We start from the raw sequence: 26,379 nt of genomic DNA on the forward strand, positions 1-26,379 counted from the left end.
TCTTCAATGGAGTAAAAGCAGTGATGCTGTAAATATGACTTTAGAGATTTTCCAAATGTATTGACCTGAGTGATAGCTTTTACGTTTTCAGGAAGTTTGTTATAAAGCTTAACTCCCATGTGAAAAGTACCTTTTTGGCACAGTGCTCCTTTTTGGCACAGTGCTGTGCTGATTTGAGTCACATGTAAGTTTCTGTTTTGTCTGGTAAAATGCTCATGTATATCACAGTTTTTTTTGTAGTCTCCGGTCCTTGCCTATTACATTTAATTTAAAGAACAAAAGGGTTTCCATAATGTATACACATGGTAATGGGGGAATACCAGATTTCTTAAACAGGAGTTTACAAGAGTCTCTAGGCTGGCACCCAAACAAGATTCTAATGGCCCTTTTTTGTAGTTTAAAAGTGCTATTAGCTGTTTTAGAGTTTCCCCAGAAGGTAACCCCATATCTAAGACGAGAATGAAAGTATGCATGATACGCATTCAATACTGTTTTCTCACTACAGCATGATTTTAATGAACAAAGAAGATAACATGTTTTGCTCAGTTCTGCATTGAGATATTCAATATGATTATTCCATCTTATGCTACTCTGCAGCCAAAGTCCGAAGAATTTGGTTTCAGTACTGTTACCAACTGGTTCGTCATTGATAGAGACTGATGGGATAAACATGTCCTTGTTAGGAACATTGTGGAATTTTAGAGCAATGGTTTTCTTACTGTTTATTACAAGCTGATTACTCTGTGCCCAGCTACTAAGTTGTTTCGTGACCGTGATTACTGTCTGCTGTAACTGTTCATTGTCATCTCCTTTTAGTAGAATCATGGTGTCATCTGCAAATATGATTGTTTTGTGTGCATCAATATTTAAGCTTAGATCATTTATGTACAAAAGAAACAGAAGGGCTCCCAATATGGATCCTTGGGGTACACCACATTTTATTTGTTTATAGTCAGATTAGTGATTAGATACAGTTTTTAGTTCAATATTTGTGTGCTTGACGCACACTGCCTGCATATGATTTGTCAGGAAGGAACTGATCCACTTGTTGGACCAACCTCGAATACCATATCTTTCTAGCTTTAATAGCAGAATTTTATGGTCCACCATGTCAAAAGCTTTTGACAAGTCAATAAAGACTCCTATTGTTTCCTGTTTTTTGTCCATCAGGTTTAGAATGGAATTGATGCACTCATAGACAGCAGTTGCCGTTGACCTCTTATTTCTGAATCCATGTTGTTCATTACATAGAATGCTGTTTTTATTAATAAATTTCATAAGTTTCTCATACATAACTTTTTCCAGTACTTTAGAGATGCAGGAGGAAATTGTGATCGGTCTGCAGTTATTTACATTGTCTTTATCCCCTTTTTTATATACAGGAATAACTTTTGATGTTTTAAACACATCATCAGGGAAAGTGCCTGCCTGAAGTGAGCAGTTGCATAAATGTGTGAGTACTTCAATCAGGTTTGATGCGCTCTTCTTTAACATTGTTGCAGGTATACTATCAATACCTGCCGATTTGGAATTTTTTAGTCCTTTTATTGCTTTAGCCACTTGATCTTGTGAAACAGAACTGATGTACATATATCCTTTACGTGCACTTATTTTATATTCATTTGACTGGGTGCTCTTAAAGTTTGATTGTAACATATTTTCAGCAACACCTGTGAAAAAGTTGTTAAATGTGTTGGCTACTTCTAAGGGGTTTGTTACTTTTTTATTTTTATGTGATAGTGTTATATTTTTCCAAGGTTGTCTGTATTCTCCACATTCTTTTTTTATAACATTCCACATAGCCTTTGATTTATTAGCTGAATTATAAATGATTTCATCATTATGCATTATTTTTGCTGCTTTTATTACGTTTCTTAATATTTTGGAGTATTTTTTATAGTATGCGCATACTACAGGTAAGGAATTTTTTGAGCTACATATTTCATGAAGTAGTCTTTTCTTCTGGCATGAAACCCTTATTCCTTTTGTGATCCAGCTGTTTGTTCTATAGTTTCCCCGTATGGTTAATGTTTTCAGTGGGAATGCAAGTTCAAAGAAATGGGTTAATGTATCAATGAAAGTGTTGAATTTTTCATTTATATTGTTCATTTTGTACACTCCTAGCCATTTTTCTTTCTGTAGTTGTTGAAGTAGTTCACATTATGCTGATTATAACTTCGATATGCTGTTCTGAAAGACTGCCTTGTACTTTTATGCTTAATTTTTGAGCAAGATGATCACTAGGGCCTGCATTGAAAAACTTTAGTGAGGTGTTGGGTAAACTCTTCTTGACTAGAAACTGATCAAGAGCTGTTTGGCATGTTTCTGATACTCGGGTAGCTGCTTTTACTTCAGCCTTTAAATTGTAGGACATTGCAAGGTTCAAAATGGTCTCCCTATTTCCACTATTCGTGAGGAAGTCAATATTGAAGTCACCACAGATTATCAATTCACAATCCATTTTATTTACTTTATTTAGCCATGACTCCATTTTGTTTAAGAAAAGTTCAAAATTCCCGGACGGTGATCGGTAAACTGTAGCAATAACCAGGTTGAACTGAGTAATTTTTATAGCTGCAATTTCATAATCCTTTTCGACATTTGCCCTAGTTAAGTCAGGTAGTGTAATAAAATCTACATTATCCTTTGTGTTGTTCTCCCTTCCATAATAATGAGCCAGTTCCTGTACCACAGATCAAATGGAGATGGAAAAAAAAGCTGTTCTCGTGTGCCTTGCCAACATCCTTTATTGCCTTCTTTGAAGTACTGTTGTGAAGTTAGCTATAAGGTGTATTGCAACTGTATCAGAATCAAATTCCCCATCATAGTCCTTGGTTTCACAGAACACCATTGCCTCTGCACTATGCCTTAGCAATTGCTATCACAACTACTTTGTCGTTTTCATCATGAGAAGACAACCAAGAGTGCATTACACCATTTCACAATACTGGAAAGAAGTGTAACCTGCATAAGTAAGCTTGTTGATTTAGTTTAGTGTATTATATTCATTTACCAACAAGGCAACACTTACACCATTTTCAGACATTCAGACTTGAAATGAGGCTAATCCCATGAACTCCAATAGGCTAAAGCTGGAAACAATGATCATTCAGATTTGTCAGGGCTGGCGCAGCTTGGATAGGGTCAGCAATTGAAGTTTTAAATAGTGAACAGTTTGTCACAAGTCATCAGCTAAACACATATCTAAGTAATTCGGATTTTGAGGATAAGGATGTTTAACTCAATCTTGGGAAGGTGACACAGCTTTCAGCTTTACATGCATTTGTAAGTTCTCCAGTGGTCCTTTTTCTTTTTCAAATAATCCACTTCTGACACACATCTTCTGATATTTTCAGTTTAGTTTCGAGTGATGAGGGCTGTATACACTCAAAGACAAAAAAAGAATAATGGCAATGAACAAATTATCCAAGTGGGACAGAAATCAGTAGATATGATATAAATGTACAGGCAAAAAAAGATTACAATTTCAGAAAAACTGGATGATTTATTCAAAAGAAAGAGCTTCACAAATTGAGCAAGTCAATAGCACATTGGCCCACCTCTGGCCCTTATGCAAACAGTTATTCAGCTTGGCATTGATTGATAAATTGTTGGACATCCTCCTGAGGGACAGGGTGCCATATTCTGTCCAACTGGCGCAATCGGAGCCCAGTGACCAGTGAAGGCATGTATGGAAACACTCCAGACAGTGGTGGGATATCACCGACTGTCACTCGCCATGTGGTGGTTACTAGTGCTTGTCTTATCGAAACTATTCACAAGAAATTTCGTATGCTACGACATATGTTCTCGATGATTTACAGTTTGGCAAAGCTAACTTTTTCTTAAGCCAAAACAGATCAAAAATATTATAATACTGAAAACTTCTTATCTAAGGCAGCACTGTGGTATAATTTTTTGGACAATAAGAGCACAAACACCTATAAATCTATCAAATAGTGATATTACCAATAATATGGAAATGAAAGTTGCTACTCACCATATAGCAGAGATTCTGAGTTGCAGATAGGCACAACAAAAAGACTGTCATAAATACAGCTTTCAGCCATTAAGGCCTTTGTCAACAATAGATGTAGACACACACACGACTGCAGTCTCAGGCAACTGAAACTGCAATGTGAGCAGCAGCGCCAGTGCCTGATGGGAGTGACGACTGGGTGGGGGTAAGAGGAGGCTGGGGCAGGGAGAGGGAGGGATAGTATGGTAGAGGTGGCACACATTGAAGTGCTGCAGGTTAGATGGAGGCCAGGGGAGAGGTGGTGAGGAGGGGGTGGGGAGAGGGGTGGGAATAGTGTAAAAGGAGAGAAGTAAAAAGACTGAGTGTGATGGTGGAATGACGGCTGTGTAATGCTAGAAAGGAAATAGGGAAGGGGCTGGATGTCTGAGGACAGTGACTAATGAAGGTTGAGGCCAGGAGTGTTACAGGAACGTAGAATGTATTGCAGGGAAAGTTCCCACCTGTGCAGTTCAGAAAAGCTGGTGTTGGTGGGAAGGATCCATATGGCACAGGCTGTGAAGCAGTAATTGAAATGTAGGATGTCATATTGGGTGGTGTGTTCAGCAACAGGGTGGTCCATTTGTTTCTTGGCCACAGTTTGTCGGTGTCTAAAGTCTTCCTGACAACCGGAGACTGTGTGGTACTGGGGTGCAAGACTCACACATATCCCGCAGGTGATTTACGAATTGTGTGCAGCCAGTCTTCTTATCTGGACAGATGGCTGCTTAAATCTTCACAATGCTTCTTCTTCAGAGATTTCTTGCTGGTGAGGGAAATAATACTGAACTACTTCCCTACTTTTCAAATAATTTATTTCTCTCAGAATACTTTCATATCAACTTCATTATATTTTCTATATTAAAAACAAAGATTCCAAGACTTACCAAGCAGGAAAGCGCCGGTAGACAGGCACAATAAAATAACACACAAACACGCACACACAAAATTTGAGCTTTAGCAACCGGCGGCTGCTTCGTCAGGAAAGAGGGAAGGAAAAGGAAAGATGAAAGGATGTGGGTTTTAAGGGAGAGGGTAAGGAGTCATTCCAATCCCAGGAGCGGAAAGACTTACCTTAGAGGGAAAAAGGATAGGCATATACACAGACACTGTGTATGTATGGATGGATATGTGTGTGTGTGTGTGTGTGTGAGCGCGAGTATATACCTATCCTTTTTTCCCCCTAAGGTAAGTCTTTCCGCTCCCGGGATTGGAATGACTCCTTACCCTCTCCCTTAAAACCCACATCCTTTCATCTTTCCTTTTCCTTCCCTCTTTCCTGACGAAGCAGCCGCCAGTTGCGAAAGCTCAAATTTTGTGTGTGCGTGTTTGTGTATTATTTTATTGTGCCTGTCTACTGGCGCTTTCCCACTTGGTAAGTCTTGGAATCTTTGTTTTTAATATATTTTTCCCATGTGAAAGTTTCTTTCTATTTTATTTTCATTATATTTTCTTCGTCACAATAAAACAGCTACACATGTTTCACATGTGCTTTCAAGTCTCACAAATCAACCCCATCTGGAAAACCTTAGTATTTAACATACATCACTATAGTCTCTTTTAGTTTTAATAATCCTTGACAAAACAGTTCTTGCTCCTATCAAGTCAAACAACAGAGTATAAGAGTCTCTAAATAAAACATATTTCGTTTGTTCCCAACAGTCACTACTATTTCACTGCCAAATAGTAGCCCTTGATTACTCCTTGTACTAGACATGTGGCTTCCAAGGTGTCCACGGCCGCCTCTTGTCAGCGCCGATAGATCACCACAACTTTAATCTTCTCGTAACACAAGCCTGTCCTGCTCACACATAAACCGTAGCACAGTAGACTCATTTCTACTCCCACACACTCTTTCTTAAAATATCATGTGTGCGAAACAGTGAAATATGAGTGTCTCTAGAATTTACCCTGAACTTCTCAAGGCACTACATATTCCTCCCCTTAGCTTGAACACGCGGTATTTTATGCATGTTTGTGTTGTACATTAAGATCATATTCACACAAAGCTAATTTACATTTCAATCAGTTTATATAACATTTTTTTAGCAATTGTGTACCTAATACATAGCTCTTCTTTTTCTTTTTGTTTCAATAATAATTATCTGAGCATTGCACTTAATATTGAAGTTAGGACATTATGTATGAATTGTGCAGACAATATTCTTAACCTCCAATCACTGATTCCAGGTGTCATAGACACTTAATTATGTTGTTCTTTACTCTTCTCCTCCATACTGTTTTTTCTTTAGTACATATTAATTTCATTAACTACTGTTTCCCACAGTCTGGAGGAACTCTGGGCAAATGAAAAGGTTCTTCCTGGCACTTATAAATATAAAACCTGACAATGCTATTGGAATAGAGAGTTCAAACTTGCAAGAAAATCTCTACAAAATGTGTGACTTTTGTCACAGTACTGCCTTTTTCCTTTTAAGCACAGTACCTATATCTTACATAAGGGTCTTCCTCCTTCCATTTTGGTAGGTACGCCCCTTTCTTATTCCTGTATTCTATGGCACAGGTCAATCCTCTTCTTGGTTTCTTGGTGCCCCTGCCCGCACAGTATAGGTCAGTCCCTCTTCGGTCTGCCTATCTGTCCGTTTTTTCATTCAATAAAAGCTGGATGTGCCCCCCCCCCCCCCCTCCCCCTTATCCTTTGTGAGTAGGCCCAAGGTTCATTGCCCTAGTACACATTGTTATGTATACTGTTGCTAAATATTACCTGGCAAAATTAAATTCTACTTCACACTTCACCCTTACCTCTGGGTACCTTATTTGATTCTCTAGAGTCCTCCACTACTTTTCAACTTCTACACTTTCAGCAGACCTCATATTTATATATAATTCAATATATCATGCCTTTCTTTATTCTATACTTTTCCCACTATCCTAAAAATTCATCAGAACAAATACTTGACTGATATTTCAAAATAATTATCACCGTTAGTTCCTCCCTGGATTATGCTCATTAGTTCTTCCTTAGTTTCTACTCTCCTTCATTTCTCACACTTACTTGTGTGATATAGAACTGTCTCTGTTCTTATACCTATGTGTAAATATATAAGAAGTGACAAAAGAAAAAAAGGGACAATGCAGAACTTTCATAAATCAACCATACAATATGGGCATCTACCCAGATGTACCTATGTCTTTATTCCTCTTCAACCATTGGCGGTTCTAACATTACTTTAGGTTTCTAGCCCATAATTTTCATGTTTATGTCCAAGCGTAATTTTGTGTGTATGTCTATGTGTGTTCTTGCAGCCTGATTCTTTGGCCTGCTTATTTGAAATAAGTTGAAGGTTATAGAAAACCACGGAGAATGAGAAGGCTCTCAATGATAGAAGTATATGCATATGGAAAGAGGGAAAGAGAGACTGGTATTCAGATGAGAAGTAAGAAAGGAGAAGTAAGAAAGGAAAAAATAGAGATGATTGCTAAGATCAAAGGAGAAAAAGAAGATAGCCAAAGGCAGGAAAACCCTCCCCACCCCCCTTGCCCAGGATCCCTACTTTGCCGGTACTTGAGTGAGAAGCTGGAGAAGGTATGATGTTAAACGTCTCCTGCAGAACAGACATTCTCACCTTCACCTTTGAAGTCCCCAAAGAAAGAATCTTAGCAACCCCTATGGAACAGCAAATGGTGAAGAATCAGTCACACTTGTCTGCCAGGATTGTCTTGAAGATCTGGTGTCCATGTGTAGTGTTAGTAATATTTGTACCTACACTACCCACCCCTTTCAAAACTGATATAAACCCTCCCATCTACATCACATCACATATAAGGTATAAATGTTCTACAAAAATAGAAAATTATACACTATGATAAGATAGCTATTTCACTAGTCACCTCATATTATATTATTCTTAACTATAATATTCAGCAACAGCCTTGCCGCAGTGGTTACACCGGTTCCCGTGAGATCACCAAAGTTAAGCGCTGTCGGGCATGGTCGACACTTGTATGGGTGACCATCCAGGCTGCCATGCGCTGTTGCCATTTTTCGGGATGCACTCAGCCTCGTGATGGCAATTGAGGAGCTACTCAAGCGAATAGTAGTGGCTTAGGTAAAGAATACCATCATAACGACCGGGAGAGCAGTGTGCTGCCTCCACGCCCCTCCTATCCGCATCCTCCACTGAGGATGACACGGTGGTCGGATGGTTCCGGTAGGCCACTCATGGCCTGAAGATGGAGTGCTTTTAACTATAATATTCTATTCTGTTCATTCCATCTTAAAGTTACTCTGTTTACATTTGTTGCTGTTATGGTCTTCAGTCCTGAGACTGGTTTGATGCAGCTCTCCATGCTACTCTATTCTGTGCAAGCTTCTTCATCTCCCAGTACCTACCGCAACCTAAATCCTTCTGAATCTGCTTAGTGTATTCATCTCTTGGTCTCCCTCTACGATTTTTACCCTCCACGCTGCCCTCCAATACTAAATTGGTGATCCCTTGATGCCTCAACACATGTCCAACCAACCGATCCCTTCTTCTAGTCAAGTTGTGCCATAAACTTATGTTCTCCCCAATCCAATACTTCCTCATTAGTTACGTGATCCACCCATCTAATCTACAGCATTCTTCTGTAGCACAACATTTCGAAAGCTTCTATTCTCTTCTTGTCCAAACTATTTATCGTCCATGTTTCACTTCCATACATGGCTACACTCTTACAAATACTTTCTTGACACTTAAATCTATACTCGATGTTAACAAATTTCTCTTCTTCAGAAACGCTTTCCTTGCCATTGCCAGTCTACATTTTATATCCTCTCTACTTCAACCATCATCAGTTATTTTGCTCCCCAAATAGCTAAACTCCTTTAGTACTTTATGTGTCTTATTTCCTAATCTAATTCCATCAGCATCTACATCTACATCTACATCCATACTCCGCAAGCCACCTGACGGTGTGTGGCAGAGGGTACCCTGAGTACCTCTATCGGTTCTCCCTTCTATTCCAGTCTCGTATTGTTCGTGGAAAGAAGGATTGTCGGTATGCTTCTGTGTGGGCTCTAATATCTCTGATTTTATCCTCATGGTCTCTTCGCGAGATATACGTAGGAGGGAGCATTATACTGCCTGACTCTTCGGTGGAGGTATGTTCTCGAAACTTTAACAAAAGCCCGTACCGAACTACTGAGCGTCTCTCCTGCAGAGTCTTCCACTGGAGTTTATCTATCATCTCCGTAACGCTTTCGCGATTACTAAATGATCCTGTAACGAAGCGTACTGCTCTCCGTTGGATCTTCTCTATCTCTTCTGTCAACCCTATCTGGTACGGATCCCACACTGTTGAGCAGTATTTAAGCAGTGGGCGAACAAGCGTACTGTAACCTACTTTCTTTATTTTTGGATTGCGTTTCCTTAGGATTCTTCCAATGAATCTCAGTCTGGCATCTGCTTTACCGACGATCAACTTAATATGATCATTCCATTTTAAATCACTCCGAATGCGTACTCCCAGATAATTTATGGAATTAAATGCTTCCAGTTGCTGACCTGCTATTTTGTAGCTAAATGATAAGGGATCTATCTTTCTGTGTATTCGCAGCACATTACACTTGTCTTCATTGAGATTCAATTGCCATTCCCTGCACGATGCGTCAATTCGCTGCAGATCCTCCTGCATTTCAGTACAATTTTTCATTGTTGCAACCTGTCGATACACCACAGCATTATCTGCAAAAAGCCTCAGTGAACTTCCGATGTCATCCACCAGGTCATTTATGTCATTTATCACCAGATTTAATCCGACTACATTCCATTATCCTCGTTTTGCTTTTTTTTATATTTATCGTATATCCTTCTTTCAAGGCACTATCCATTCTGTTCAACTGCTGTTCCAAGTCCTTTGCTGTCTCTGACAGAACCTCAAAGTTTTTATTTCTTCTCCATGGATTTTAATACCTACTCTGAATTTTTCTTTTGTTTCCTTTACTGCTTGCTCAATATACAGATTGAAAAACATCGGGGAGAGGCTACAACCATGTCTCACTCCCTTCCCAACCACTGCTTCCCTTTCATGTCCCTCGACTCTTATAATTGCCATCTGGTTTCTGTACAAATTGTAAATAGCCTTTCGCTCCTTGTATTTTACCCCTGCCACGTTCAGAATTTGAAAGAGAGTATTCCAGTCAACATTGACAAAAGCTTTCTCTAAGTCTACAAATGATAGAAACATAGGTTTGCCTTTTCTTAATCTTTCTTCTAAGATAAGTCATAAGGTCAGTACCACCTCACGTGTTCCAACATTCCTACGGAATCGAAACTGATCCTCCCCGAGGTCCGCATCTACCAGTTTTCCATTCGTCTGTAAAGAATTCGTGTTAGTATTTTGCAGCTGTGACTTATTAAACTGATAGTTCAGTAATTTTCACATCTGTCAACACCTGCTTTCTTTGGGATTGGAATTATTATATTCTTCTTGAAGTCTGAGGGTATTTCGCCTGTTTCATACATCTTGCTCACCAGATGGTAGAGTTTTGTCAAGACCGGTTCTCCCAAGGCCGTCAGTAGTTCTAATGGAATGTTGTCTACTCCTGGGGCCTTGTTTTGACTTTGATCTTTCAGTGCTCTGTCAAACTCTTCAACAGTATCATATCTCCCATTTCATCTTCATCTATATCCTCTTCCATTTCCATAATATTGTCCTCAAGTACATCGCCTTTGTATAGACCCTCTATATACTCCTTCCACCTTTCTGCTTTCCCTTCTTTGCTTAGAACTGGGTTTCCATCGTAGCTTCTGATATTCATACAAGTGGTTCTCTTTTCTCTGAAGGGCTCTTTAATTTTCCTGTAGGCAGTATCTATCTTACCCCTAGTGAGATAAGCCTCTACATACTTACTTTTGTCCTCTAGCCATCCCTGCTTAGCCAATTTGCACTTCCTGTTGATCTCATTTTTGAGACGTTTGTATTCCTTTTTGCCTGCTTCATTTACTGCATTTTTATATTTTCTCCTTTCATCAATTAAATTCAATATTTCTTCTGTTACCCAAGGATTTCTACTAGCCCTTGTCTTTTTACCAACTTGATCCTCCGCTGCCTTCACTACTTCATCCCTCAAAGCTACCCATTCTTCTTCTACTGTATTTCTTTCCCCCGTTGTTCCCTTAAGCTCTCCCTGAAACTTTGTATAACCTCTGGTTTAGTCACTTCACCCAGGTCCCATCTCCTTAAATTCCAACCTTTTTGCAGTTTCTTCGGATTTAATCTACAGTTCATAACCAATAGACTGTGGTCAGGGTCCACATCTGCCCCTGGGAATGTCTTACAATTTAAAACCTGGTTCCTAAATCTCTGTCTTACCATTATATAATCTATTTGAAACCTGTCAGTATCTCCAAGCTTCTTCCATGTATACAACCTTCTTTTATGATTTTAGGCTAAAATATGTAAAAAGCAATTAGTTTGTTAGTACTCTGTATGTGCAATTAAAATTACCCTTCTTTTAAAAATATTTGAAATTACGTAGTTTTTGATATACTTAAAATTATTATTATTAATTGCACAATCTAACACGAATTATTAAATTTAATTCTGGACTCATTTATAAAATAATGAAATAAATTAATAAAGATTCTTTTGTGTAAAGAAAGATTGTAAACTCTTTTGCTTTGTAAACTCTTTGGAATATTGTGAATACCGCAGAATGTTAATAGTGATCGGCATGCCTCTGATGTAAATGCACATATTTTGCTAAACTTGTCAACAACAATTTAATTTTTGATGTGATAGAAGTGAAAACTGTAAAGTTGTTGTGAATAAGAAGAATGGGATAAAATAAATAGATATTCATAACAGCAGGCAAATCTTCATCAGTTACTCAGTTTATCAAGAACACACAAAGTTATAAAAATTAAAGCCTCAAGAATATACCCCAGACACAGCGAGACTTGGAGCCAACAACAACAATGACAAGATTTTGAAGATAAGTATAAAGTTTTTCTATTGTATATCTCACGCCTCTCAAAGCTTTCAAAATTTGTGCAAAGACAGAGAATTTTAATAATGATGTGTGGAAGGGTAAGATAACAAGTGTGGATGTCAGATATGATATGTTGACAGATAACAAAGTTTGACTGTTGCAGAAGAAGACCCAAGGACTGCCCAACAAAGTTGTATCAACAGTGATGACAATTTCATATGATATTAACAATGAAAGACCAGATGAATGTAAAGAGGACTTGACAACTATGATGGAGGACATCATAAAAGATTCAATGCAAACTATTTGTGAAATTAATATTTTTCACGGACTCGTGAGTGGTAGCAAAATGAATACAGACGAGGGCAGTGATGTAGGTGTGAAAGCTAAAGGACCCAGCCAAGACATGTTTAAACCAAGTGAAAGTGTAGAAATCAAAGAAACAGTTAACACTGACATTATGCAGTTGATTGGCAAAATTGAGTGAAAACAATGATAAAATAGAGAGGGTACAATACCAAATACACCAACTTAGTAATCAGGTTTTAGAAAATAAATTCATTGTTTTGGAAAATAAGTTTGTGGCCCAGTTTGCACAACAAACGAAGAATATTTATGACATCAGAGTTCAACAGAAAGCTGTAGCAGAAAAAATGAAACAGAACTTTAGTAGTTTAGATCAAAAAATTTTAAATGTTGAAAACAGTTTGCTAACTAATGTAAATGTTTTAGCCCAAAAAATTTCATTAGTTAAGGAAAACTGTATTCACAACAATCTGAATTCAAATACTGGTTTTGTGTAGTCCAACATTCCAATCAAAAGTTTTCTATCAGACAACTTACATCCAGTGGATTTTTTACACCACTGTAGGGATAGTGACGACCAAAAGATTAAATTTGTTCAAAGATGTCTTGCAGGTGAAGCTCTGTCTTGGGTAAATCTGAACTTAAGTCAATGGGAAACATATCAAATTCCCGAAATTTTTTAAAAAATATATATTGTTCAGAAGCTGAACAAGGGAGGATTAAAAGTGAATTTCTGAATAGTTGAAATTATAGGAATAGGGATGTTACACTGAAAGAATTTTGTAAGAATCAATTTACGAAATTAGCACACCTTGACAGGCCATTTGATGAAATGATATTAAATGATGCTCTGAGAAGGAGATTACCAGAAACGTTGCAGTGGGATTTAGTAAATGGACCTGACGATTGCCTTGAACATTTTTTATGATATGTTGACAGGCTGGATAGGGCAGTAGAAAGAAGCAAGTACCATAACAATTGAAATGATGGAGATCATAATGGTAATAACTAGAGAAACAGAGATAATGGTAATTTCTATCAGGGTCAAAATGGTAATAGAGACAGAAATCTTGAACAACAGCAGAATAGGAACAATTGGGACAAATGTGGGTAATATAATAGGAAAAACAATCATGGAGATAACTATTCGGGAAACAGCAGTCCGCCTCAATGAAGGTCCAAAGTTTTGGGGCGAGGAAACTCAATTTACACTTGCATTTAGACAATAACAGCAGTATCAATAATGTAACACAGGTATCTGAAGTTGAACAGAAGGAACATCAGATTTCTCATTTATGTTTTGATCAAAAGTATTGGAATACTATGTTTAATTATAATGATATAGATACTAATCAAAAACCAGAATGTGAGAGTAATGAGAATTTTGATGTAGTGTGTGCTAATAATTTTTTCTCTTTGTCAGAAAATAGTGTTATTGATGTATGCAAAACAAGTGATGACTGTATTAGATCTGAATTGGGGCTTCTGAACAATATTTATTTAAAAATTCCATAGATTTCGTGTTTGTTTTGAATACAGTCAGAGAGAGTCTCTTTCGTCAACCATAGTGCCAGTAGTGCTAGTGTTTGTTTTCAATACAGTCCAGAGACATGTAGTGCTATTTTCATTGTTTTCAACAAGAAGTGTCTAGCAACCACAGTTTAGTCAACTATCAGCCGCCTTTAGTGAATTAGCAGTCTAGTTAAAAGTTGATTAACTCTCTACAGTAAATTGATTTCTTAGGATGGATAGGATGTCTGACTGCTGTGTACAGATGCAGGAGGAGCTGGCCACTGTTTGTGAACAGCCGAACGTGTTGATGGCCACGATCAGCCATCTTCAAGCTGCTGCCTCAGAGTGTAGTGGCAGTGGGGAGCCTGGTGCGTCGCATGGTACACCCCAGGTGTTACATGCTTCACCCACTGTCCCTGCTGTCGAGACATCTTCGCGGGTACTGGGTGCGGTTGGGACACCTTCTCCCCAAGGGTAGTGGCGGGTTCAATGGCGTTCGTGCCGCACGAGGCGGAGGGTCAATGTGGAAGCTGGCCATGTGGCATCACTTGCCCTGCCTGTCAGAGGGCATGTGGTCGCTCCTTCAGCAAGGTCCGAGCAGGCACATGGAGGGAGGGGTTTATTAGTTATTGGGAACTCCAACATTAGGCGGGTGATGGAGATCCTTAGGGAGATAGTGGAAAGGGGAAGAAGGCCAGTGTTCACTCTGCCTGCTTGCCGTGTGAGATGTGGAGGAGGCCCTGCCGGCGGCGATAGAGAGCACTGGGTGCACCCGACTGCAAATTGTTGCTCATGTCGGCACCAATGACTCCTGCCGTCTAGGTTCAGAGGTCATCCTCAGTTCATACAGGCGGTTGGTGGAATTGGTGAAGGCGAAAAGCCTCGCTTGCAGGGTGGAATTTGAGCTAACTATTTGCAGTATCGTTCCCAGAACCAATCGCGGTCCTCTGGTTTGGAGCCGAGAAGGCTTAAACCAGAGGCTCACATGATTCTGCAGAGATCTGGGGTGCAAATTTCGCGACCTCCGCTATCGGGTGGAGATATGTAGGGTCACCCTGAATAGGTCAGGTGTGCACTACACGCCGGAAGCTGCTACAAGGGTAGCGGAGTACGTGTGGAGTGCACATGTGGGTTTTTTAGGTTAGAGAATTCCCTCCTTAGGCCCGACAAGACACCGCCTGAGATGCGGCAAGGTAGGAGTAGGCAAAATGCAACAGGGAATAACAATATTAATGTGCTAATAGTAAACTGCAGGAGTGTCTATAGAAAGGTCTCAGAACTGGTCTCATTAATAAACAGTCACAATGCCTATATAGTACTAGGGACAGAAAGTTGGCTGAAACGAGATGTAAACAGTAATGAAATCCTAAACTCAGATTGGAATGTATACCGCAGAGACAGGCTGGGCAGTAAAGGGGGAGGCATGTTTATAGCGATAAGAAATGCAATACTATCGAAGGAAATTGACGGAGATCCGAAATGTGAAATAATTTGGGTGAAAGTCACGGTTAAAGCAGGCTCAGACGTGGTAATTGGATGTCTCTATAGGCCCCCTGGCTCAGCAGCTGTTGTGGCTGAGCACCTGAAGGATAATTTGGAAAATATTTCGAGTAGATTTCCCCAACGTGTTATAGTTCTGGGTGGAGATTTTAATTTGCCGGATATAGACTGGGAGACTCAAACGTTCATAATGGGTGGCAGGGACAAAGAATCCAGTGAAATTTTTTTAAGTGCTTGATCTGAAAACTACCTTGAGCAGTTAAACAGAGAAACGATTTGTGGTGATAATATATTAGACGTTCTGGTAACAAACAGACTCGAACTATTTGAAATAGTTAATGCAGAACAGGGAAACAGAGATCATAAAGCGGTTACTGCATCAATGATTTCAGCTGTAAATAGAAATATTAAAAAAGATGGGAAGATTTTTCTGTTTATCAAAAGTGACAAAAAGCAGATTACAGAGTACCTGACAGCTCAACACAAAAGTTGTGTCTCAAGTACAGATAGTGTTGAGGATCAGTGGACAAAGTTCAAAACCATCGTACAATATGCGGTAGATGAGTGTGTGCCAAGCAAGATCGTAAGAGATGGAAAAGATCCATCATGGTACAACAACTGAGTTAGAAAACTGCTGCGGAAGCAAAGGGACTTTCACAGCAAACATAAACATAGTCAAAGCCTTGCAGACAAACAAAAATTATGCGAAGCGAAATGTACTGTGAGGAGGGCTATGCAAGAGGCATTCAATGAATTCGAAAGTAAAGTTCTATGTACTGACTTGGCAGAAAATCCTAAGAAATTTTGGTCATCTGCCAAAGCGGTAGGTGGATCAAAACAAAATGTCCAGACACTCTGTGACCAAAATGGTACTGAAGCAGAGGATGACAGACTAAAGACCGAAATACTAAATGTCTTTTTCCAAAGCTGTTTCACAGAGGAAGACTGCACTGTAGTTCCTTCTCTAGATTATCGCACAGATGACAAAATGGTAGATATAGAAATAGACGACAGAGGGATAGAGAAACAATTAAAATCGCTCAAAAGAGGAAAGGCTGCTGGACCTGATGGGATAACAGTTCGATTTTACACAGAGTACGTGAAAGAACTTGCCCCCCTTCTTGCAGCGGTGTACTGTAGGTCTCTAGAAGAGCATAGCATTCCAAAGGATTGGAAAAGGGCACAGGTCATCCCCATTTTCAAGAAGGGACGTAGAACAGATGTGCAGAACTATAGACCTATATCTCTAACGTCGATCAGTTGTAGAATTTTGGAACACATATTATGTTAGAGTATAATGACTTTTCTGGAGACTAGAAATCTACTCTGTAGGAATCAGCATGGGTTTCGAAAAAGACGGGTGTGTGAAACCCAACTCCGCTATTCGTCCACGAGACTCACACGGCCATAGACACGGGTTCACAGGTAGATGCCGTGTTTCTTGACTTCCGCAAGGCGTTTGACACAGTTCCCCACAGTCGTTTAACGAACAAAGTAAGAGCACATGGACTATCAGACCAATTGTGTGATTGGATTGAAGAGTTCCTAGATAACAGAACGCAGAATTTCATTCTCAATGGAGAGAAGTCTTCCGAAGTAAGAGTGATTTCAGGTGTGCAGGGGAGTGTCATAGGACCGTTGCTATTCACAATATACATAAATGACCTGGTGGCTGACATCAGAAGTTCACCGAGGCTTTTTGCGGATGATGCTGTGGTATATCAAGAGGTTGTAACAATGGAAAATTGTACTGAAATGCAGGAGGATCTGCAGCGAATTGACACATGGTGCAGGGAATGGCAATTGAATCTCAATGTAGACAAGTGTAATGTGCTGCGAATACATAGAAAGATAGATCCCTTATCATTTAGCTACAAAATAGGAGGTCAGCAACTGGAAGCATTTAATTCCATAAATTATCTGGGAGTACGCATTAGGAGTGATTTAAAATGGAATGATCATATAAAGTTGATCGTTGGTAAAGCAGATGCCAGAATAAGATTCATTGGAAGAATCCTAAGGAAATGCAATCTGTAAACAAAGGATGTAGGTTACAGTATGCTTGTTCGCCTACTGCTTGAATACTGCTCAACAGTGTGGGATCCGTACCAGATAGGGTTGATAGAAGAGATAGAGAAGATCAAACGGAGAGCAGTGCGCTTCGTTACAGGATCATTTAGTAATCGCGAAAGCGTTACGGAGACGATAGATAAACTGCAGTGGAAGACTCTGCAGGAGAGACACTCAGTAGCTCGGTACAGGCTTTTGTTGAAGTTTCGAGAACATACCTTCACCGAAGAGTCAAGCAGTATATTGCTCCCTCCTACGTATATCTCGCGAAGAGAGCATGAGGATAAAATCAGAGAGATTTGAGCCCACACAGAAGCATACCGACAATCCTTCTTTCCTCAAACAATACGAGACTGGAATAGAAGGGAGAACCGATAGAGGTACTCAAGGTGCCCTCCTCCACACACCGTCAGGTGGCTTGCGCAGTATGGATGTAGATGTAGATGTGAATGAGAGCTGTAAAATGACTTAGGTTGGTAAATCTCAGTCTAGTAGCTTAGGTGAGGAGTGTGACTTTGATGGTGATGAGACTTGTGTTGTTAATGATGTTATTGATGAATTAATTTTGGAAGAATATGATGATAATAATGATCGTGATGATGAGTAACAGGTTTTTGTGGATTTTAAAAATAATGAAGTTTGATAGTTGTTTGTGAATACAAATAAGGTAAGTGATGTTTTTGTGTTGTAAGTGAGAGTCATGGGATACCCGTCCAGTTGAAGCAGTTTTTCATTAATGTCATGCAAAGTGATGCTCCAAACAGTAAAGGTGAGTTATCTGTAAGCCCAGTGAATACAGGTGGAAACTTTTTGAAATTTGTTTGGGACCAAATAGATGATAACGTAGATGAACGTGCATTCGGGAGTAAGTTAGTTGTGGTTAGTCAAAATTTGTACCCAAATTGGTGGAATGGAGTGAAAGAAGATCTAAGCAGAGAATGTGACAGTAATATATTTTGTGTTCCTTCTGCAATAAGTGATGTTAGTTGTGCTATGGAACCCATTCAGTGTGTCCAATCTTTATCTGACAACATGTGTAACCAAAGTAATGCTATAATATCAGTAAAGTTAAGAATTTTATGGAAATGTCCATTGCACATGTAAAGGTAAGAGGAGCTGCTAGTAAGCAAAGCAGTTATGTAACATGTTAAGTAGTGTTAACATGTAGTATAGAGGACAAGATGTTGTGGTTGGCAGGAGAGCCAACACCGTGTTAATAGAGGAGGCTGAAAGGCAGGCGTTTTAGCTCACGCAGGCTGGGGTGAGGTCTGGAACAGGACAAGAAAATTAGACTTCAGAAAAACGGACGTAGCTGGTGGAATACTTAACTTTAATCCATTAATGAGTAATGTCGGTCTATACGGTATATGATTCACAATATCAATGGTAACTGAACGTGGCGCCTTGCTAGGTCATAGCAAATAACGTAGCTGAAGGCTATGCTAACTATCGTCTCGGCAAATGAGAGCGTAGAAGTCAGTAAACCATCGCTAGCAAAGTTGGCTGTACAACTGGGGCAAGTGGTTGGAAGTCTCTCTAGACCTGCCGTGTGGCGGCACTCGGTCTGCAATCACTGATAGTGGCGACACGCGGGTCCGACATATACTAACGGACTGCGGCCGATTTAAAGGCTACCACCTAGCAAGTGTGGTGTCTGGCGGTGACACCACACAAGACATATGAACATGGATGCATAATGATACCAAGTCTAGAAGAAAATATTGACTATGTCTATAGATTTTTAAGACTATGTAACTGTGTTTTGTTTGCCATGAATGTAGTATCTAAGATCATGAAGTTTCTAGAGTTCTATCTTATCCATTGACTGAGTTTAAATCTGTCTGTGTATGCATAAGACTAGATAACTGTGTTTTGTTTGCCTGGAATTTAATATGTAAGATGATGTGATTTTTAAAGTTCTATCTTATCTATTGACTGAATTGAAAAAATCTGTGATACACTATATAGTTGTATTCTGTTAGAGATATGTGCTTTAGAATTTGATACATATATGCCATGAGACTAAATGAGTAGATATTTTCAGAATTTTAAAATGAGGCAATATTCATAATTTTCACTGCAAAGATTTGAAATGGTATCTTAGCATATCGATGTGTATTACCTTATTAGTCCATTGTTTTTACTGGATTTAACTCTGTTTATTAATGTTTCATATGTGAACACTTTTTAATTTCACTTGACATAAATCCCATGTAACTGACTTTAACAGTTACTAAGGAGACATATCTCGTGTGATATGAAGAAGGTATTGAACAGAATATTTAGTACACAAAACAATGTTTCAGGATTTGATGTGAATGCAAGACAGGAAGTTACCAACCCGCAGGAGCATGTAATGAGAACTCTAAGGAGGAAGCTAAAAGATGTAGGCGGATCCACTCCCCCACACTGCTGTATGGCTGTACCCTGCTAGACCAGTCATCTTGCAAGGTATCGTGGATGCTGGGTAATGTACTCAAGCATCTGTCGACTGGATCTGCATTGTGAGTGATATTTGTGAATTGTTAGCCAAGATTGCTAAAGACAGTGTCATTCAGCATAAATGCATGTAGGGGGATTAGTCAGTTGTCAGTTAATCTTCTAGGTTTTTATATACATAGGTTAGTTGGGTGGACAGTTAACAAATAATGTGGAAACATTTACTAGTGTGGACAGTATAACAGAATGTACGCATGTCTGCTTTCATATTCTGATTTTGGTTCTCAAGCTACTGGCTTGTGTAATCATTCAAAGCTAATTTATGACTATGTTTACCTGAATTTATCCTGAGTATTGTAATATTGTATCTGACTGAATCGTGAGTCGTGGACAGACTCATGCTTAACTGTGTTTTGGGTACCCCTGGTCATTGCGACTGTGTGTGTACTCAAGGAGAATGTACAACCATTGCTTAAAGCTAGATGCTTCTCACAATTACTTTTTGCATATTTTTGAACTTACTGGTATGATTATGAACTTCATTCATTTTGAAGTGTCTAAACATTTTTTGCTGGTTTTTACCTGGTGTGGTTTGGAGTCATGGGTCGATCCCCATATCGTAAACTTAGGCCCCAATATTTTTTCCATTATTTTGTTCTTTCCTGAGTCAACTTATCCATAAATGCAATGTTTTATATGGCTGATTGATTCCTACTCATGATTGAGTATAGTTTTGCTGGTCTGTATCCATGGTCATGAGTTTTTCGAGTCGGTTCACTCATCGTATACTTCGGCTCTGGTATTTTTTCTCTTCTCTTTTGAAGACTTCGAAGTTTTGATTGTATAATTTATAATTCCAGTAATTTACATTGTCTCTGTAATTATTTCTATAGTTTAGTGGTGTAACCTTGTAGTTTTGATTTTGTGGTATTTTCTTGTGACAGTAATGTTCCACAGATCTGAATACCATATCCTGATATATGTATAGATTATGATTTTTAAAATAGATTTTTTTCTTATGTTCTCTGTAATATGTTAGGTATCAGATGATTCTGTATATCCATCTGCTGCCCTGGGCATCATTTTGTATACAATTTGGCAAAGCTTGTAGTCTGTTAGAAAAAATTGTAAACATTCTGTTTCCAAATTTTGTAAGAGAGCTATTATAATGGGTCATCCTTTTCTAACATAGCCTTTTTTATATAGAAATAACCAATTCCATGTATACTATTGATTGTTTCAGGCTAAAATATGTAAAACGAAATCAATTTGTCAGTATTCTGTACACGCAGTTAAAATTGCTCTTCTTTTAAAAATATTTGAAATTATGAAATTTCTGGTATACTTAAAATTAATATTATTAATTGCACAATCTAATGATAATTACTAAATTTAATTCTGGACTCATTTATAAAATAATGATATAAATTAGTAAAGATTCTTTCTGTGTCAAGAAAGTTTGTAAACACTTTTGCTTTGTAAGCTCTGGAATATTGTGAATACCACAGAATGTTAGTAGTGGTGGGCATGCCTCTGATGGAAATGCCCATATATTGCTAAACTCGTCAACAATAATGTAATTTTTGGAATGATAAAAGTGAAAATTGTAAAGTCGGCGTGATTTAGAAGAATGAGATAAAATAATAAAATATTCATAACAACAGGGAAATCTTCATCAGTTATTCAGTTTAACAAGAACACGCAATGTTATAAAAATTACAGCCTCAAGAATGTACCCTAGACTCAACAAGACTTGAAGCCAACAACAATGACAAGATAATGAAGATAAGTAAAAAGTTTTTCTTTTGTATATCTTACGCCTCTCAAAGCTTTCAAAATTTGTGCAATGACAGAGAATTTTAATAGTAATGTGTGTGAGGGTAAGAGTACAAGGTTCGAAAAATAGTTCACATATGAAAGTCTACAGTTCAGGAACTTGTTAGCATGAGCAACACTACATCATTAAGAAATCTTTTGTTGTTGAAACAGTAATGTATTATTTATTGAGTTAAATAATTATAGTTATAGCTTGCACAAAGGAAGGGATTAACATACACGAAAATAAAGTACTTGTTTACGTCAAGTATGAATATATTTTAATGTTGTGACTTCTGAAATTTTCCCGGCGAATTTCTTCTTCTAATAATTTCCGGGTATGCAGCCAGAGCCCGTTGACATTCTGCCACGATATTTTGGCCCAGAGACGTCCAGCCATCATCAGGTGAGTACACAAATACTGAAGAGCCCAGGTACAGTCGCGGTATTTGTGCCAAATAACGCGCATGCAAAATGTACTGGCATCCTACGGCGCATGCGTCAGGTGTTGACACGCGCGGCATAGCCAAGTTGTACATGCTGCCCTCGGTGGTGAAAATAAAAGATCATCCAGTCATTGAGTATCGAATGACGCTGTCAATTCCGCTGTGTGCCGGAGCAAGAGCCGAAAGGAGGAATGTGCCCCATACTGGCAACCAAAGGAGTCATCGAAGGAGAAGGTGTAGGATGGGTGGCTGGGCATGGCAGACAAATGGTATGCGTATCTGCTGAGGAGAAAGTCACGGCGGTATGGCAGGGGTAGTTCGGCAGCTTCAGCATATAGACCCTCAAATGCGCTAGTGCCAGTGGCCAAACAGGTGCCATAATGGTGGGTAGTTGTGAGACAGCGTAAGAGGGACGGGCATGCAGATGAATAAATGAAACACCCATAGTTTCAGTGAATGGAAGAGCAATATGCCGAAGATGTGTAGATGGTGGAAGAAGCCAATTGCACCGTCAGAAATTCAGACAAATGGTTTTCTCAGCAGAAAAGAAGAAAGCCATGTCTCTGCTCCACAAGTAAAAACAACTGAAAAATCGCTGAAGACACCACTCAAGGAGAGAAGTCTGTAGAGAACTGCAATAGATCAAAAAATCGTCAATGAAAAGGGAGCTGTAGATGTCCAGTGGGACACAAGCCATTATAGGGTTAATGGCGACAGCACAGAGAATGACACTCAGGACAGAACCCTTAGGCACACCATTTTCCTGGATGAAGGTGTCTGACAAAGCAGAACACACATACCTTGAAAATTCGGTCTTTTAAAAATTCCTGAAGGAAACAGGGCATGTGGCCACAGAAGCCCCATGTGTAGAGGATACAGAGGAAAACAGTCCTCCAGCATGTTTCATAGGCTTTCTACAAATCAAAAAACATGACCACAGTCTGTTATTTCTGCCGAAAACCATTCACAAAATAGGTTGACAAAGTGTCGAGATGATCAAGTGCAGAACGCCGTGCTCAAAATCCACACTGTGCAGTGGTTACTAAATTGCGAGACTCGAGCTACCATACCAACCAGGCAGGAATCTTACGTTCCATCACCTTGCAAACACAGCTTGTGAGAGAAATGTGGCGATAACTAGTAAGAAGGTGTTTGTCCTTGCTGGGCTTAGGTATGGGAATGACAGTGGCTTCATGCCAGCACCTGAGAAATGTGCCCTCTACCCAGATGCAATTGTACGTATGAAGGACAAAGTGCTTGTCTACAAGAGAAAGGTTCTGAAACATTTGAATATGAAGGTTGTCCAGCCCTGGGCTGGAGGATCGGGATGAAGTGAGAACATGATCTAGCTCCCTCACAGTAAAGGCGGCTTTGTAGCACTCCGATTCTCGGAAGAGTGTGTTATCACCTGGGCATCCTCCACTCGTTTCTAATGGAGGAAAGCAGGGTGATACCTCCACTCGTTTCTGATGGAGGAAAACAGGGTGATACCTCCACTCGTTTCCAATGGAGGAGGGCAGGGTAATAGTGGGTGGAGCACAAAAGCTCCACAAAATAGCGATCCAAGGTGTTGGAGATAGCAGTAGGGTCCTCTATGACATCATCTGCTACTGTCAGGCCGGGAATTTGGGAATGGACATTGGTCCCAGACAGCCCTCTGATGTTGGCCCACATGGTGGAAGAGGAAGTGGAACTGTTAAAGGAACTAGTAAAGGAAATCTAGCTAGCTTTTCTGCTATCCCAAAGAATACGACTACACTGTGCACACAACTGTCTGTAAAGAATGCAGTTCACCACTGAAGGATGGCAGTTAAAAATGCAGAGAACACATCTCCACACATGAATTGCGTCACAGCATACCTCAATCCACCATGGGACTGGGACATGGCATGGTAGAGAGGAAATGCGAGGAATGCAACATCCTGTGGCAACAAGGATAACTTTTGTAAGATATTCTACCTGGTCATTTCTATTGGGGAAATGTTGTTCGATGAAGGTTGCCAATGAGGAGTAAAGCCTCCAGTCAACCTTAGAAAGCTGCCATTTGGATGTGCATGTAGGTGGGGTTGGAGTTAGCAATCGGATAGCACATGGGAAATGATTGCTCGACTACATGTCAGAGAGAATGGACAACTCGAGATGATGGGCAAGCTGGGCATTACAGAAGGAGAGATTCAAATGGGAATAGGTGTGAGTAGAGTCTGAAAGGACTATGGGTGCTCCCATGTTAAGGCAGATGAGGTTAAGTTGATTGAGAAGGTCAGTCACAAGGGCATCTCTCCGACAGGTTCCAAGTTAGCCCCAAAGGGGGTGGTGAACATTAAAGTCACAGAGCAGTAGAAATGTGTGAGGGAGTTGCCCAATAAGCTGGAGGAAGTCTGCCCTGGTGACAATGCATGATGAAGGAATGAAAATGGTACAAAGGGTAAAAGTCAAGTGAGGAAGGAAAATTTGGACTGTAACACCTTGAAGCCAGGTAGTCAGGGAGATCGGTTGGCTGTGATCATCATCCTAAATGAGCAGCATGATTCCCCCACGAGATGGAATGCTGTTCTCTGGGGGTAGGTCAAAATGGACTGGGAAGAAAGTGGTTGTAAGGACACAATTTTGTTTCCCGAAGGCAGAGAACAAGCAGACACTGGGATTCTAAGAGCAGCCGCAAATCCTCTTTGTTTCATTAAAGGCCACATACATCCCATTGAAGGAGAGCCATAATAAGGGAAGAGAAGGAGGGAAAAAATGAAAGGGTGTCACCTTGGCGGCTGCCAAGTGCCAGCCTCCAAAGACACTCTGCTACAGGGTGCAGAGGCTAAAGGACCCCGCTCCATGAGATCTAGAGAAGCGTTGGCACTCTCCCTCTGTCGATTTGCGAAGTTCTGGGCAGAAAAACAGTTGACAGTGTGCACCATTAACAAGGTGGTGAGCCAGGTGAGGGTATTGTGTGCCGACACCATTGAAGAGGATGTCTGGGTCAGTGAAGGAAAATACCGTTTGCTTTTGTTTGACTTCTTGGAGCCTTTCTGGTTGGCAGAGGAAGATTCAGATGTTTGTTTGCTGGAAGGACAAGGGAAGTCTGTGCAGGAGTAGCCCTTCTGTCCTTGGCCTGCTGGTTGTGTAGCAGGTAACTTCGATCCATGTGGCGAAAATCTGATTTTGTGCTGCACAGCTGGAGGAGGAGACAGGAATGCTACCATGACACTGGACAATTTCGAAACTGCGATGGTAAATTTGAAGTCGCATGTCTGCATGGCCATATCCTTCGTGGAGTGAGAACACAAGGTTTCCAACTAGACAACAACTTGTGAGCGATCTGATAAGGCACTTTTTTCTTCACCTAGATCTCCTGGACAGCCTACTCATTGAGATACATGGGACAATCTCAGGAGGGGGTGGCATGGTCGCCATTGCAGTTAATACAGAGGGGAGGAGCTGGGAAAATCACTCTCGTGAGAATCCCTACCACAGGTTACAAATTTTGTTGGGTGCTGACTGGACGTCTGAGTGTTGTTGTAATGATGACACTGGCAGCAGCGCATCGGGTTCGGTATGTACGGTTGAACTGTGATAATTTTATAGTTTGCTTTGATCTTTGACGGAAGCACTACTCTATCAAAAGTGAGAAATAGAGTGTGTATGGGCACTAAGGATGCATCTACCTTTTTCATCACCCAATGGACTGCAATGAGACCCTGATCAGAAAGGCACATTTGGATTTCTGCCTCAGTCAGACGATCAAGCAACCTAGTGTAAATAACACAATTGGAAGAATTCAGTGTTCGATAGCCTCTGACACGAAAAAGATCGTCATGGAGGAGCAAAGCTGCAAGCAGTAAGCAGTTGTTGTGCTTGAGAAGCAGAAATAGTCTCCAAAAGCAAAGTGCCATTTCGTAAATGAGAGCAGAATTTCACAGGGTCAGTAATTCCATCAACACCTTTCTGAATATTAAACAGATTTACTTAGCAAAGAACTGACAATCTTAAGTACGTGAAACCACCTGGAACTGTGGTGCAGCTGGGAAGCTGGGTGGGTCTTTGAATCACATGAATAGTGATGTGACCAAGCTGTTTCCCTATCTCCAGCTTGACCCTCCCCAAATCTTGGCTTGGGGACATCTTTGGCAGGGCTAGTGGTTACACCAGCTCACACATACCCTTCTTTCCCTGAACCCTGCTGTCTCTGTCAGATTACCACTTTCCCATCTGTCCACATGCCTACACAATGTTTGGAGCCAGCTGTCTTAAGACTCTTAGCCCAAATTTTCACCCACATTAGTTAACTCACCTATCTGCAGTTGCTGTCACATGTCATTTCGTCAACTGGAAATGTCACAAATGGCAGA

The sequence above is a fragment of the Schistocerca gregaria genome, chromosome 1 (assembly GCF_023897955.1).
Source record: "Schistocerca gregaria isolate iqSchGreg1 chromosome 1, iqSchGreg1.2, whole genome shotgun sequence".
Classification (NCBI taxonomy): Eukaryota; Metazoa; Arthropoda; class Insecta; order Orthoptera; family Acrididae; genus Schistocerca; species Schistocerca gregaria.